Consider the following 12847-nt stretch of genomic DNA (forward strand, 5'->3'; position numbering starts at 1 on the left):
CACGTGAGGAAGTGGCACTGACTGGAGGGAGCGGCCAAGCTGGGGAAGCCAGGAGTCGTCGGGAGCTGGAAGGGACCAGCAGGACCTGCCCCTAGAGCCTCCGGGGGACACGGGCCCACAGACCCCTCTGCCCTCCGAACCGGGCGAGCCTGCGTTTCTGCGTCTCAAGCCGCCGGGTAACGAGTGGGGAGCAGGCACAAGAACGCGCACCCCCACACACACCCCGAGAGGCAGTGTCACGCCTCACTGCCACCCGGGGCCGGGGGACAGAGCAGGGCTGGGGGCGCACAGAAGGGTGTGCAGTCCACCACAGAGAGGAAGCAGCGGAGCCCAGGGTACGGACAGACAGCAGGACGGTCCGGCAAAGGCCACTGCCCGGGCCGCGGAGGGACGGCCTCGTGGGCCCCTGACCGACCGAGCGTGTCCCAGGGTCACAGGGACGTCGTCGGGGCGCAGTGACTTTTGTGTGTGGGAAGAAGAGGAGGGAGACCCAGAGTGACCCCCTGCCACCCGCACTGGCCCAGCTGGGGCCCCGGGGACAGGAGACACCCGCCTCTCATGGGCCGGCTGCCAGCGGCGGGGGGCACACGATGGTGGCACCCACAGGCTGGTAAGGTCAGTCAGGAACCACGCGTGGCCTCTCCGTGGGCTTGGGTTCCTCACAGTGTGGCAAGCGGCTTCCCGGGGGAGGGGGTGTCCCAACAGCGGCAGCGGGCCATGCAGGGACACCTCAGGAGCCGGGCAATGGCGTGTCTGCTGCATTCGGGTGGCTGGTCACCCAGCTCCGCGCTCAAGGGGCAAAGGCACACGGTGCCACCTCCATGTCCTTTCTGGGGTGGCAGTGGGCGTGGGCAGCCACTGCTGCAGCTACTTGCAATGATGCAGCTTCTCCCTGCCTACCCTTTGACGCCTGTCACTCTGTCCCTCCATCTCTGCCTCTCACTGTCCCCCTGAACCCTGGTCTCACTGTGCAGCCATCTGGCTCTCCCTTGGCACCTGGTCCCTCTCCCCTGCCCATGCGCCCTCTGCAGGGGGACTTCCTGGCTCCTCTCTGAGCTCCAGGCCCTGCCTCGGTGACTGGCCACTGCCTCGCAGAGTCGCAAACTCCTGGCCTGACCCCACGAGAGCAGCAGCTCCGGCATCCGGCACCACCATAGGTCTCCCAGCTCATGTCCTGGAGACGGAGCCCCGCCACCAGTCAGCCAGGGTCAGGCCCCCGTGGCCCAGAGCCCCCTGCGGCCCAGCCTGCAGGGACCGGGTGGCCACTGGACAACCGAGAGCTTCAGCCAAGGTCTGTGGAGGGGTTGGTTCCCTCACTCGCACAGCAGGTGGGTGACTGGTCGGGGCGCCCCGCTGCTAATCAGTCTCGGCTCAAACCAGTGGAGCCACGAAGCCCCTGGCAGCCTGTTGTAGCAGACGCTGTTGGTGCCCGTGGGCTCCAGAGCCACCACACAAGGGGGTGAGAGGGAAAGGGGTACCGGGAGGTCACGGCCCTTGTGTGAGGCAATATTCGCACTCAGAGCCCGCCATGGTTTGGCTCCTGCTGCTGCCTGACATCACAGACCACCTGTCTCCACCCTTCCCCATCCCCGTCCCCTGCCCGCCCCCTCCCACAGGACCACTTGCTTAATCTCTTGCACTCACCTTAGGCTCTGCTTGGGGAAGCCCACCTCCCCTCAGTTAGGGCTCCCCAGAGATGCCGAACCAGTAGGATGTGCGTGTGAGTGTACGTGTGTGTGCGTGCATTCATGTGTATGATATATGTACACACGCGTATCACATACATATACACGTATGTAAAGAGATTTATTCTAAGGAATCGGCTCATGTGATTGCGAAGGCTGGCAAGTCTGAAATCCAGGCTGGCAGCCTGGAAACTCAGACAGAGTTTGTATGCTGCAGTCTTGAGGCAGGACTGCTTTTTCTCAGAACAACCTATTTTTGCTTTAAAGTACAACTGATTAGATGAGGCCCACCCAGATTATGAAGGGTAACCTCAAAGTCCACTGATTTGTAGATGCCAAATACCGTCACCGCAACACCTAGACTGGTGTTTGGCCAAATAACCAGGCACCGTGACCTCGCCATGGTGCTCAGGCACAGAAAGGTCACACCCACGTGCAGCCTCCACCGTGACAGTTTCCTCTGCGACATCACCACGGACCTCCGAGTGCCTAGCTCAGCAACTGCAGGAGAGGCCACCTCTCGGCCCGCACGCCGTATCCACGGCAGGGAGTGCCCTGAGTGCCCTGCTGCCGGTGCCAGCCCCAGAGCTGGGTCCCCCCACCAGAGCCCGGCAGTCCCCCCGAAAGAACTGGATAAAGGGGAACAGGAACAGGGCCAAGGAAGCCAACACAGCCACACAGCTCCTGTCTGCCATGTTGCTCAAAAGCCCATCGCTTTGGTAACTTTTTCTCAGGATTTAATTTTTCCGCTGTTTGAAGACAAGATGGATTTCTCTTATTTTCTCAAAGGCCACAGCCAGAAAACACAAGCTATTTGACCTTCGGCTGTCTTTCCCAGGTGACCCACTGCTACCCCCGAGCTTTCCGCCGCAACAGCGGCCACACTGGGGTCGGGACCAAGGGTGTGCTGGCTGCTTCTGAATCCATAAAGTAACAGAAGAATGCCCCGGGTTACAATTAATAAAGATCATTGTTCCTAGACGTGAACAAAGCCGGCCTTCATTTCTCTATTTGGTGGCCCATTTGGTGAAGCACTTAAGAAGCGCCCAGGCCAACATACACATATAGTGGTTTTAATTACATCCTGTGAATTTATTTTTCCAGAGAGAAATATTTCTTGGGGAAATGTCCATAAAAGTAACTTTAGCGGCCGTGTGCTCGTGTGTGTGTGTTTCCTGTAGGAAGTCTGTTGAGTTTAAGGCCCAACGTCAGTGCAACTTTTTTACAGAGGCAGGGGGACGGTGAACGTGGATGGGGACGTCGTGGCCTGGGTTTCCCAGGGGGAGCTGGGCATGCGGCCCCGCCACTGAAGGAAGGCAGGCTGGCTGCAGGCGGGACGACTTCAATGGACATGCTGTCCAGGCAACACTCAGGAGCTTGCAGGGTTACGTCCACACAGCTCTGCGGGCTTCTCCATGTGTTCCTTAAAGATGACTCTAAGGGATCAATTTTAGAAGGAAGGAACAGGATCCCAGATGGAAGGTCTGAGATGCAAGACAGAATGATGAGCAGATATTGGTAAATATGTGAATAAATTTGAACAAAATGTGGCTGCCTAGGCAAAAATAGAACAAATCATGAGTTTAAAAAAAAAAAGTAAAATTAAAAGACCAGATACTACAGCATATCAGTTGGGACTGCGCTTGTATTGTTGGAAGAAAACGAAAGGCATGGATGACTCGTAGACTTTGTAAACTGTGAGGAGTCCACGGTAGCTACTACGGGAACCATTAAAATAACAACCATCAAAAAAAATAAAATATAAAATAAAATAAAATAAAATAAAGTAAAGTAAAGTAAAGTAAAATAAAATAAAATAAAATAAAATAAAATAAAATAAAATAAAATAAAATAAAATAAAATAACAACCGTCAAAAAAAATAAATAACAACCGTCGCTTGAAAGCGTAACTTTCAAACTAGACAAATCGAGGAAAATGGAAGAAGAAAAACGGGATGAAAACTTTTCTTTTTCCAAAACAAGACAAATAGAATTTAAAAAATGAAGCTGGAGAAAAGAACAAAAAGTGGCAAAAGAGAGAGCCCACGTAATAAGACAGGATAGGACATCCACACGGAATCAGTCTTCGAGGTGAAAACAGACTGCCCGACGGAGGGTTTATGAGCGTCACAGTTGAGATGTGAAAAGTCAGAGAGATTTAAAGGCAAAGGATGAAAACTTATCATCCAGGAGAAATCGCTTATCACAGCAGGTAGGAGACCTGAGAATACAAACCTCCCTGAGGAAGCGCAGAATCAAGTAGGAAAAGCATCTACGAAGAGTGTGACTTTGGAGAAGACGAGCCACAGTGTCGGTGAGGATGTGGGGAACCTGGAACCCCGGCCCGGACAGTGGGAACACAGAACGGCGCAGCTGCCCTTGGAAAGCAGGGCCGCGGCTCCTCGAACAATCTACCAGAGTCCGCACGACGCGGCGATTCCAACTGTATGTTGTGCGCAACCAAAAGCCGGGAAAGCAGGCAGGCGAGGGCCCCGCAGGGACAGCAGCGCTGCCCACGGGAGCCGCGGGGGGAGAGCAGCCTGGGCGCCGCCAGCCCACGGCTGAAGAGTCGAACGACACGTGGTGCCATCGGCGCGAAGCGGCACGTGTCGGCCGCGAAGAGAGTGAAATCCTGGCCCGCGGAGCGACGGGCGTGAAACTGGAAGACGCTGCGGCCCGTGACACCAGCCCCCCTGTGCGGAAGGAGGACACGTCCCATCCGCACGCCCTGGAGCCCTGACACCCCTGGGGACAGAGCAGGGGCTGGGGCCAGGGACTCGGTGTTTCACGGGGACATAGTTTCAGTTTGGGAGGAAGAGAAAGTTCTGGAGACGGACGAGGTGCTGATGGTGGCACAGCCTGGACGTAGTTAATGCCACCGCCCTTGACACTTAGGGGTAAAGTGTACATTTCACGTTACGCGTATTTTACTGCAACAAAACAACTAAGGGGGGATAATGACGCGTCCAATGTTGTCTGTTAAACACAATGAGGTGAAGCATCGTGTGTGTGTGGGAGGGGGAACCTATTGGGAACTTTTATGAACTGGACTGTGTGAGCTGCTCAAAGGATTGGGACCCCCAGGCACCCGCTCTCCCCACGATGCGGCCAAACCGGGGTCGACAGCAGGGCGGGGAGCAGGGGGCATATTGGTCTAGGCGCCAAAGAATAAACTACGATGGGATGAGAAATATTTGCAACCGAACCAAGACAAGGTCCCCAATGAAGCGGCGGTGAGAACGCTTAGTGACAAGGGGGAGATGCAACACATCGCATCGCTTATAGAGGACGCCACGTCTGTCTGTTCGTCCGTCAGTCCGTGTGACATCGCAATATAAACTATATAATCCCAATAGTGTAAACACGTGTGCTTCAATACAACATGTGTTGTATCCACGTGAAAAAAAAATAGATGAGTTTGCAAAAGACATTATTTAAGGATGAGAAGATGGACGTGTCACTTTCTAATGGATTAAGTATTAAACAAGCAGAAAGCTAGAACCACAAAGGTCTCTGGGACGGAAGCAGCAGTCACTGTGGGGCACTAATGGATTAAGTATTAAACAAGCAGAAAGCTAGAACCACAAAGGTCTCTGGGACGGAAGCAGCAGTCACTGTGGGGCCAAAGGACCGGAAACCACCGCCCACCCACCTCCCTTTTGATCTACTCGGTGCTGCTGGCCCTCTGCCCACCTGCCCCCCGACCAGGATCTACGAAGGTACCAGCCCTCCCGGCCTCCCCAGGTGGCACAGGTGGCAGGGCCCCGCGGGGGGGGGGGGGTGGCCGGGACCTTCCGTGGAGTTGACAAGGCAGGGTCTGCGCCGTCTGTAAGGCCCCCACCCCCGATTCTGGAGCCCCCCTGGCGATGTGCAGGCCCCTGGGAGAGCTCAGCAGCCTGGAGCCCGCTAGACTGAGGGGGGAGGCCACACCCAAAGCCCCCAAACGTGCCCATTCAAGCAAACAGAGCCCGAGGGGGCTGCAGCCCCAGGAGGCCGCATCGTGGGGCCACGGGGCAGGTGCAGGTGCAGGTGCAGCCGCGTCAGCTCACCATCGTGGGGGTTTCCAGCAGCCCTCCCCGCCCCGGCAAGCCGGCCCCACAGGAGGGAATCGCCCCCTGAGGAGCCAGGCACGGGGGGCGAAGGCCTGGGAAGGGAGGAAGCCCCCGCTCCCGGAGGGAAAGATGTCCCGGGGCCCCTGGGGGGGGTCCCCAGAACAGTGAGGAGCGCCGCGTGCCCCCTGAATCCCACTCAGAAGGGAGAGGACCAGAATCAGAGGCCGTCCCCTCCCCCGCCCATGGAGGAGAATTACAAAGATCAGCAGTGATGTAACAGCGACGTGTATTTTAAACATTGATAAAAAGGCGCGTAGCACACAGTTGAGAACTAGGAGACCACACTCGCCGTCCTAAGTGCCCCACAGCCTCGCAGAAGGCTCTGGAGCCTCGCCACGGCCCTGTGCCCACCTGTGCCCACAGCCAGCCCGGCCGCGGTGCCTGAGTGTGGTTCTGACGCCAACGCGGCCGAGATTTCTGTTTACTGGACGGGGCGGGGGTGGGGGGGGCTCCGAATGCTGCCAGGAGCGCCCTGGATGTGGCGGGAACACAACGGGGCCACACACTGTGGCCTGTGACGGGTGGTGCCCGGGGTGTCAGCACCCCGACCCCGGCCCAAGATAACACTGGGGAGAGACGAGCTCTCCTGGGGGCTCCGATGGGGGTAAAATGTGAAAGGTGATCAAGCGCCGGTCGGCAGCGCTGACTGCCCTGCTCTTGCCACTTAGTGTCTCAGAAGTCCCCGAGGGCAGTCGGAGGGGCGGCCAGGCGGGGCGGGGGGAGGTGCCCCAACACACCCCAGAGCCCACCTCACTCTTTACAAGACGAGGCTCCTCATGCCACCACTGAGGCATCCGGGACCTGAGTGTGAAATGGGGGACACACGGAAACGGGGAGCAGTTCCGCAAGGGCACGGCGGCTGGGGCCCCGCGGAGGGGCGCACACGGCCACGGCCGATGCTCTGATTTCACCGTTGTCCCCACAAGCTCAACGCCTAAAATCCTTGGTCGAGGAGCTTTTATCTGAACGTCCTATTTTTAAATGCATCCCAGGGTTTGTGTTGAAAGTGCCCTGGACACACGTTGCTTCAGAGCCAGGATCCCCGCGAAGGGCAACCCCACCGGAGGGAGGTGCGCCCCCGGGTCCCCGGGTCCGCTGCGCAGCGGGTCCCCACTTGAGCTGCAGCATGGCCCCTGGCGCTGTGCCTCTGTGGGCTGTTCCTGCACCAAAATCATTAAAAACCATATTACGCAAGCGTGTTGATGTAAAGAAGAATACACTAATAGTGTGTATTAAAACATCTACTTTGACTTAAACGTTGATTTTTTTTTTTTTTTTTTTTGGTTTTTCTGATTGTGAAAGAAGTTGAAGCCCCTTCACAGGTCCCTGAAGAACTTGGGGTGCCGCTGGCTCGCCCAGATTTAGGCAGGGTCTGGCGCGGGTGTGTGGCTCGGAGCCGGGCGGGGGTGACCTGCAGCAGGCCGGGCCGGGTCGGGGCAGGGGTGCCTGGCTCGGGTGGGGGAGACGGAGCGACCGGGAGTTTCCAGCGGATCACTGAGTGGCCCCTTCTTAGCTTTGTGCTCGCTCAGGTGAGAGAACCTCCTGGGCCTCCGGCCAGCAGCGGCCTCCGGAGCGGCTCCCCCGCGCCCTGCACCCCAAGGTGCCGGGGATTCACAGCTGGCAGAGGCCCATAACTCGCTCCCGCAGCCTCGCTGTCTCAGCCGTGAAGCGGGTGGAAGGCCTGACCCCTGACCCCAGCCCTGGAGAGGCCCACGTGAGAAAGTGCGAACGAAGGATCTTCGTAAACGATTTCCCACCACGGGGCGGGGGGCGGCGGGGTCTTTCTCGCTGCGGCCCCAGCAGAAGAGCAGAGGGGCGTCTGGGACGGGGAACTGTTCCAAGGCCTGATTTCCTGGAGGGCGGCCGCAGCCAGGGCCTGGCATGTGATCGCAGACAACAGCTTCGGCCCGAGTCGCAAGGACAATTTTGGAACATCCCCAAGGGATCGCAAACAGGCTGCTTGAAAGCAAAGCAGAAAAACAGGCAAATGTACGTGTCCCGATCAAATCTGCCCCGAGAGGCACATCCCGTCTCCATCCTCCAGTTCCTTGCAGGAACTGCCTGCAAGGTCCCCCCTTCTCCGAGGGCCGTGGCAAAGGGCCCTGACGTGGGATAGCGAGCTCCCTGGCTGGGGGGTGGACACTGGGGGCCAGCCAGGCTCGGCTTGCACGCGCTCCTGAAGATCATCTCTGCTGAGGCCTGAAGCTCAGGCCTTGGTACATGACAGGAGTCAGCTGGGGCAGGAAGGGGATGCGGGGGGAGACCTGGGAGGGTGGGGTGGCTTATTCCTAATATTGCGGGTAGGCAAGGCCTGGTACTAGCAGCGGGGCATCCAGGGGAAGCCTCCACAGCATCCCTGAGCAGTGGTCAACCAGTTCCGTGTGCACACATGCTGTGACGGGGAGCTCACTACCTATGCAGACCACCGACACCATCTTCGAACCACTCTGTGCATGGAGACTCCTTCCTCATTCAGACCCAAAGTCTATCACTCCAAGTTTCTCACCCATGGGTCAGTCCCGCAGCCACAGGGCACAGGTTCAACTCCTCCTCCACCCACCACACCTTTCATTTGAAGACGGCGGTCACGTCTCCGCCTCAGCTTTCTCCTGGGTCAGAAAAAACGTTCCCGTTTTCAATTTTGAGAGGTACTTCCAAGCCGCCTTTAAAAATACCAAACAATCTATACCACCACATGGTCAACCACACCAGGTATCGAGAATCTTTTTGATTCTTGACTTTTTAAAGATTTATTTATTTATTTATTTATTTATTTATTTATTTATTCATGATACACACAGAGATTGAGAGAGAGGCAGAGACACAGGAGGAGGGAGAAGCAGGCTCCATGCAGGGAGCCCGATGTGGGACTCGATCCCGGGACTCCAGGATCGCGCCCTGGGCCAAAGGCAGGCGCCAAACCGCTGAGCCCCCCGGGGATCCCCTGATCTCTGTACTTTACAATCAGTGGCGCGCCTATCCCCTGACAAGAAACTATGAAGCAGGTGCCACGTGGATTAGCCCAATCAAACACAGGCGATGGCGAGGCGAGAAGTTTCGGCCACTTGCCCACAGCCACAAGCTAGTGACGCGAGCCGTCCCCAGGCCGAGGGCAGGGCACGCTGACCTGCTGGGATTCCGACCCAGGTAACTCTCCCCCAATAACTCTCTGGACCTCAGACTCTGCCCCGGTATTTGTTGACAGGTTTTTTTTTTTTTTTTAAGATTTTATTTATTTATTAAGGAGAGACACAGAGAGAGAGAGAGGCAGAGACACAGGCAGAGGGAGAAGCAGGCTCCACGCAGGGAGCCTGACGTGGGACTCGATCCCGGAACCCCGGGGTCACACCCTGAGCCAAAGGCAGACGCTCAACCGCGGAGCCCCCCAGGCTGCCCGACAGGTCTTGATCACTGGCACCTGCTACCAACTGTCTCTTTCTTCCGTTGTCCAATTGGGCCCTAAGTATTTTTCCTTGTTAATTAAAAATCTCTGTCTACTGTGAATATTAGCTCTACTAGAGATGGTGCGAATACTTCTCCCAGTGTGCCCTCTGTTTTTCTTCCACGTTTGCTTGGCTAGAAACATTTTAATTTTTATGGAGCCAAAGGTTAATTTTTTTTTTCATCTATGGCTTTTGGAAATTATACTTTTTTTTTTTTTAAAGGAAGAAGTTCTTTACCCCAAAACCTATTTGGCACTTACTATGTGCTCTCTTTCGGTGCTTCGTTCCTGCGTATTCTGTTACCTATCACGGAATAAAACCAGGATAACGTAAATGTGTAAGCTGTATGATCGGTACAAAGAGCTCTTCAGTCACTGTCTTCCAAGTATTCTCGTAGTTTTTAAGCTCCTTAACTTCTTTCGGAACTTATTTTTGTACGTGGTACGAGGCAAGAATAGAACGTTACTGCTGCCATACGGGTGACCATATGCTGCAACATCATTTATTTGGACAACAATCTGAAATGCTTCTGCTTTGAAACACCACGTTTATCAGAAACTGAATTCCCAGATTTACGTATCTGGTCAGAAGCTGACTGACGCCGTTTCATTAACTTATACTTCCCCACAGTCTTACCACTTTGTGGTAATTACTACAGCTCCATAGTATATTATCAGCTTAAATTTCCTCAACAAATCCATTCGGACTTTTTTTTTTTTAATTGCATTCAATTTACAGACTGGTTTGGGGGAGACAGGGCATCCTGTGTCCCCGAGGTCTGCACCTGCTGCCTGCTGCCCAGGGCCCTCAGGGCTGTGGTCTGGACAGGCCCCACCAGCGGCTCTCTCGGGGCTCCAGCTGGCGTGCCCTCCTGGGCGCCTGTCCCCAGCTCCCCGGCAGGGGTCACCACTGCAAGTCCCCACAGCAGAATCGGACACAGGGACTGCACTGTCCTCCCTGGGGTCCACCTGCATCAGGGTATCCCTCCCCCGACCCTGGGCCGCACCCATCCCTGCCTGCACCTCACTCCTCCAGGGCTGCAGGGGACCACGGCCAGGGCCCGAGGGGACTCACACCCCAGCGGCCCCGCGTGCCTGGGGAAGCCCAGCGTTTCCAACGGTGGCACCGGCTTCTCACTGCCTGAGCCACAAGGGCTCTGTTCACTTATAAGAGCAAATCGAAGCTTCCGGAAGCGCCAGGCCCCGCCAGCTCCCACGGGCCCCACTCCTGGCTTTGAAATCACGAACCTCTGGCAGGCGCCTCTTTTCAGCGCCCCCGCCCAGGAGGCCGGAGCCCCGACTTCATGGGCACGCGGCCACGGCACAGCCCGGCTCTCACGTTCCCTGCCCCGGCTGTCCGCTGGCGGGAGGGCTGCGCAGGGCCCCCCGGAGGACCTCAGCTCAGGCCGCTGTTCGGTTCGCTGAGCTCCCTCAGGCGATGCTGGGAGCGAGCTATCCCGACACAGGAGGAGGAACGCTCCCGACTGAACCGTGTCTGCGGCACATTTCAGGAAGCCGCTTCTCTCCGCGGTGACAATCAGCTGGGAGGCCCTCTGCCCGGATGGGGACGAGGCCAACCTGCTGGGAGCGTAGCACGGACCCCGCTAGGCCTCCTGAGCCCGAGAGGCCCACGGACAACAGGCTGAGAGGCTTAGGATGGGGTCCCGGCCCCTAGATCTCCTCCCAGGACTCCTCCCCGGGCACCGGGGCCTCCTCCCCACCAAGACCTTGCCGTCACCTGGGGGGTTTCTTAAGGGAGGGAAAACCACTGTGTCACCAGGTGGGAGCAGCTCATCAGGGCAGAAGGCACCCTGGTGGGGTGCCTGCCCCTCAGGCCTCCCCAGATTCCTCCTCTGCCCACGGAGGGGAGGGCAGGGGCCGCCGGCTGTGCACATCCCCAGCTCCTACTCTCCCAGGGTGGAGGACGCAGCCCCGTCAACCCCAGACGACAACCCCAGGCGGCCCGTCCTAGGGAGGCAGGCCCGCCCGCCGGGCTCAGGCCTCAGCCGCTGCCTGATTCCCCTGAAGCCCACGCCCACCGCCTGCTACTGTTGATAAGAAACTTTGTGCTTCAGAAAAATGAGGCGTGACCCAGGAACACGGATGGCGAAGCCAAGGATGTGAAGCCACCCACGTGTCAGGTCCCAGTTCTGAGTTCCAAACCTGCCAGGGCCTTCCCATCCACGGGCTGGATTCAGACTGGGCAGTGACCTCGGGAGAGGCAGAGGGGGCCCTCCGGTCTCCACGCAGGGCCCACGGCACGGCTGGGGCGGGGGAGGGCTCAGAGGGGGGCGCGGGGGGCTGCCAGCAGGTGTTCTCCATCCCCTCTCAGGGCACCGGAGGTGGGCCGGGTCAGCCTGCGGGGAGCTCGGAGCAGGCGACGCCCCAAGGATGGGAACCCACAGAAGACCACGGTTAGTCTGACAGCACAGGGGGCCCCGTCCCTCACCGCCAGACCTCACACGCCGGGCAACAGGAAACAGGAATAAGGATCATGTAGCAGAACCCATCGGCCAGTCAAAATAACCCGTCCTCATCCTGCAGGATCGAGCCTATGGCTGTAAGAGTATTTCAGTATTAGGTAACGCAGCACATCACATCGGCGAGGCCAGCCGAGCACAAGATGCCATCGCCGCGACGAGAACAACTCGGCACCCGTTCCTGTTGAAAGTTCTCTGAGAGCCAGGAAGAGCAGGTTGGAGCGTGATGGAACCATCCCGGAGCAGCTCTGGGCGCATCGGAGGCCCCGGCCCCCGCATCAGGACCACTAAGCGTCCGGCGGGAGGAGGCTCTTGGCGGCGAACTGACAAACTGGCAAAGAACAGTTGTGACTCAAACACAAGAGCTTCCGGAAATCCGAAGAAAAGGGCCAAGACAAATGACCTGAAGTCAGTACATGGAGCAGAAATGGCCCTTAACCACGCGGAGATGCTCCCCTGTGCTGCAAACACCTGCAAGTGCAGCGTCGCCAAGACCTTCCTCCTCGCCCATCAGAGCAGCAGGGGCCTCAGCGCAGCGTGGCGGCTGGAGAGGCCACGGGCCCACGGGCGCACCCGCACACCTACCGTAGGGCAGCACATGCAGCCCCACACCCGCCAATCACCTCCCAGGGAGCCCACGGCCTCGCTTCCCGCGTGCGTGGCCCGGGGACACCACGGGGGCCCAGGGGCAGTCACTGAGGCGCTGACCTGAACGGCAGGAGCCCGGAAGCCACCCACGCACGTTCAGCAGCGACAGGGAGCTGGGTACGCCCCCGGGGATATTCCCGGAGACAGGCAGTGAGGGTGATCTCCGGGGACCGGCAGGGCGAGGGCTCCCCCACACGGGGGACGCAGCACAGAGCACGGTGCAGACCAGTGCACACCGCGTGCCGCCTCCCGTGGCCGTGTGTTGTGCGGAGTGTAAATGGACTCACATACGCTTGCGTTTCCCTAAAGAAACAGAGAAATAAATGGGAAGCTAATAAAAACTGCTGCCCATAGGGGCAAGGACGGGAGGGAGGGAGCCCTCCGTGTGGACTCTTTCTTGCCACTTATATTACTGATCCATGTTAATATGTTACCTATTCAAAAAAAGAGACCACTTTACATAAAAAATAAAGATAGGGC

Source organism: Vulpes lagopus, chromosome 8 (assembly GCF_018345385.1).
Source record: "Vulpes lagopus strain Blue_001 chromosome 8, ASM1834538v1, whole genome shotgun sequence".
Classification (NCBI taxonomy): Eukaryota; Metazoa; Chordata; class Mammalia; order Carnivora; family Canidae; genus Vulpes; species Vulpes lagopus.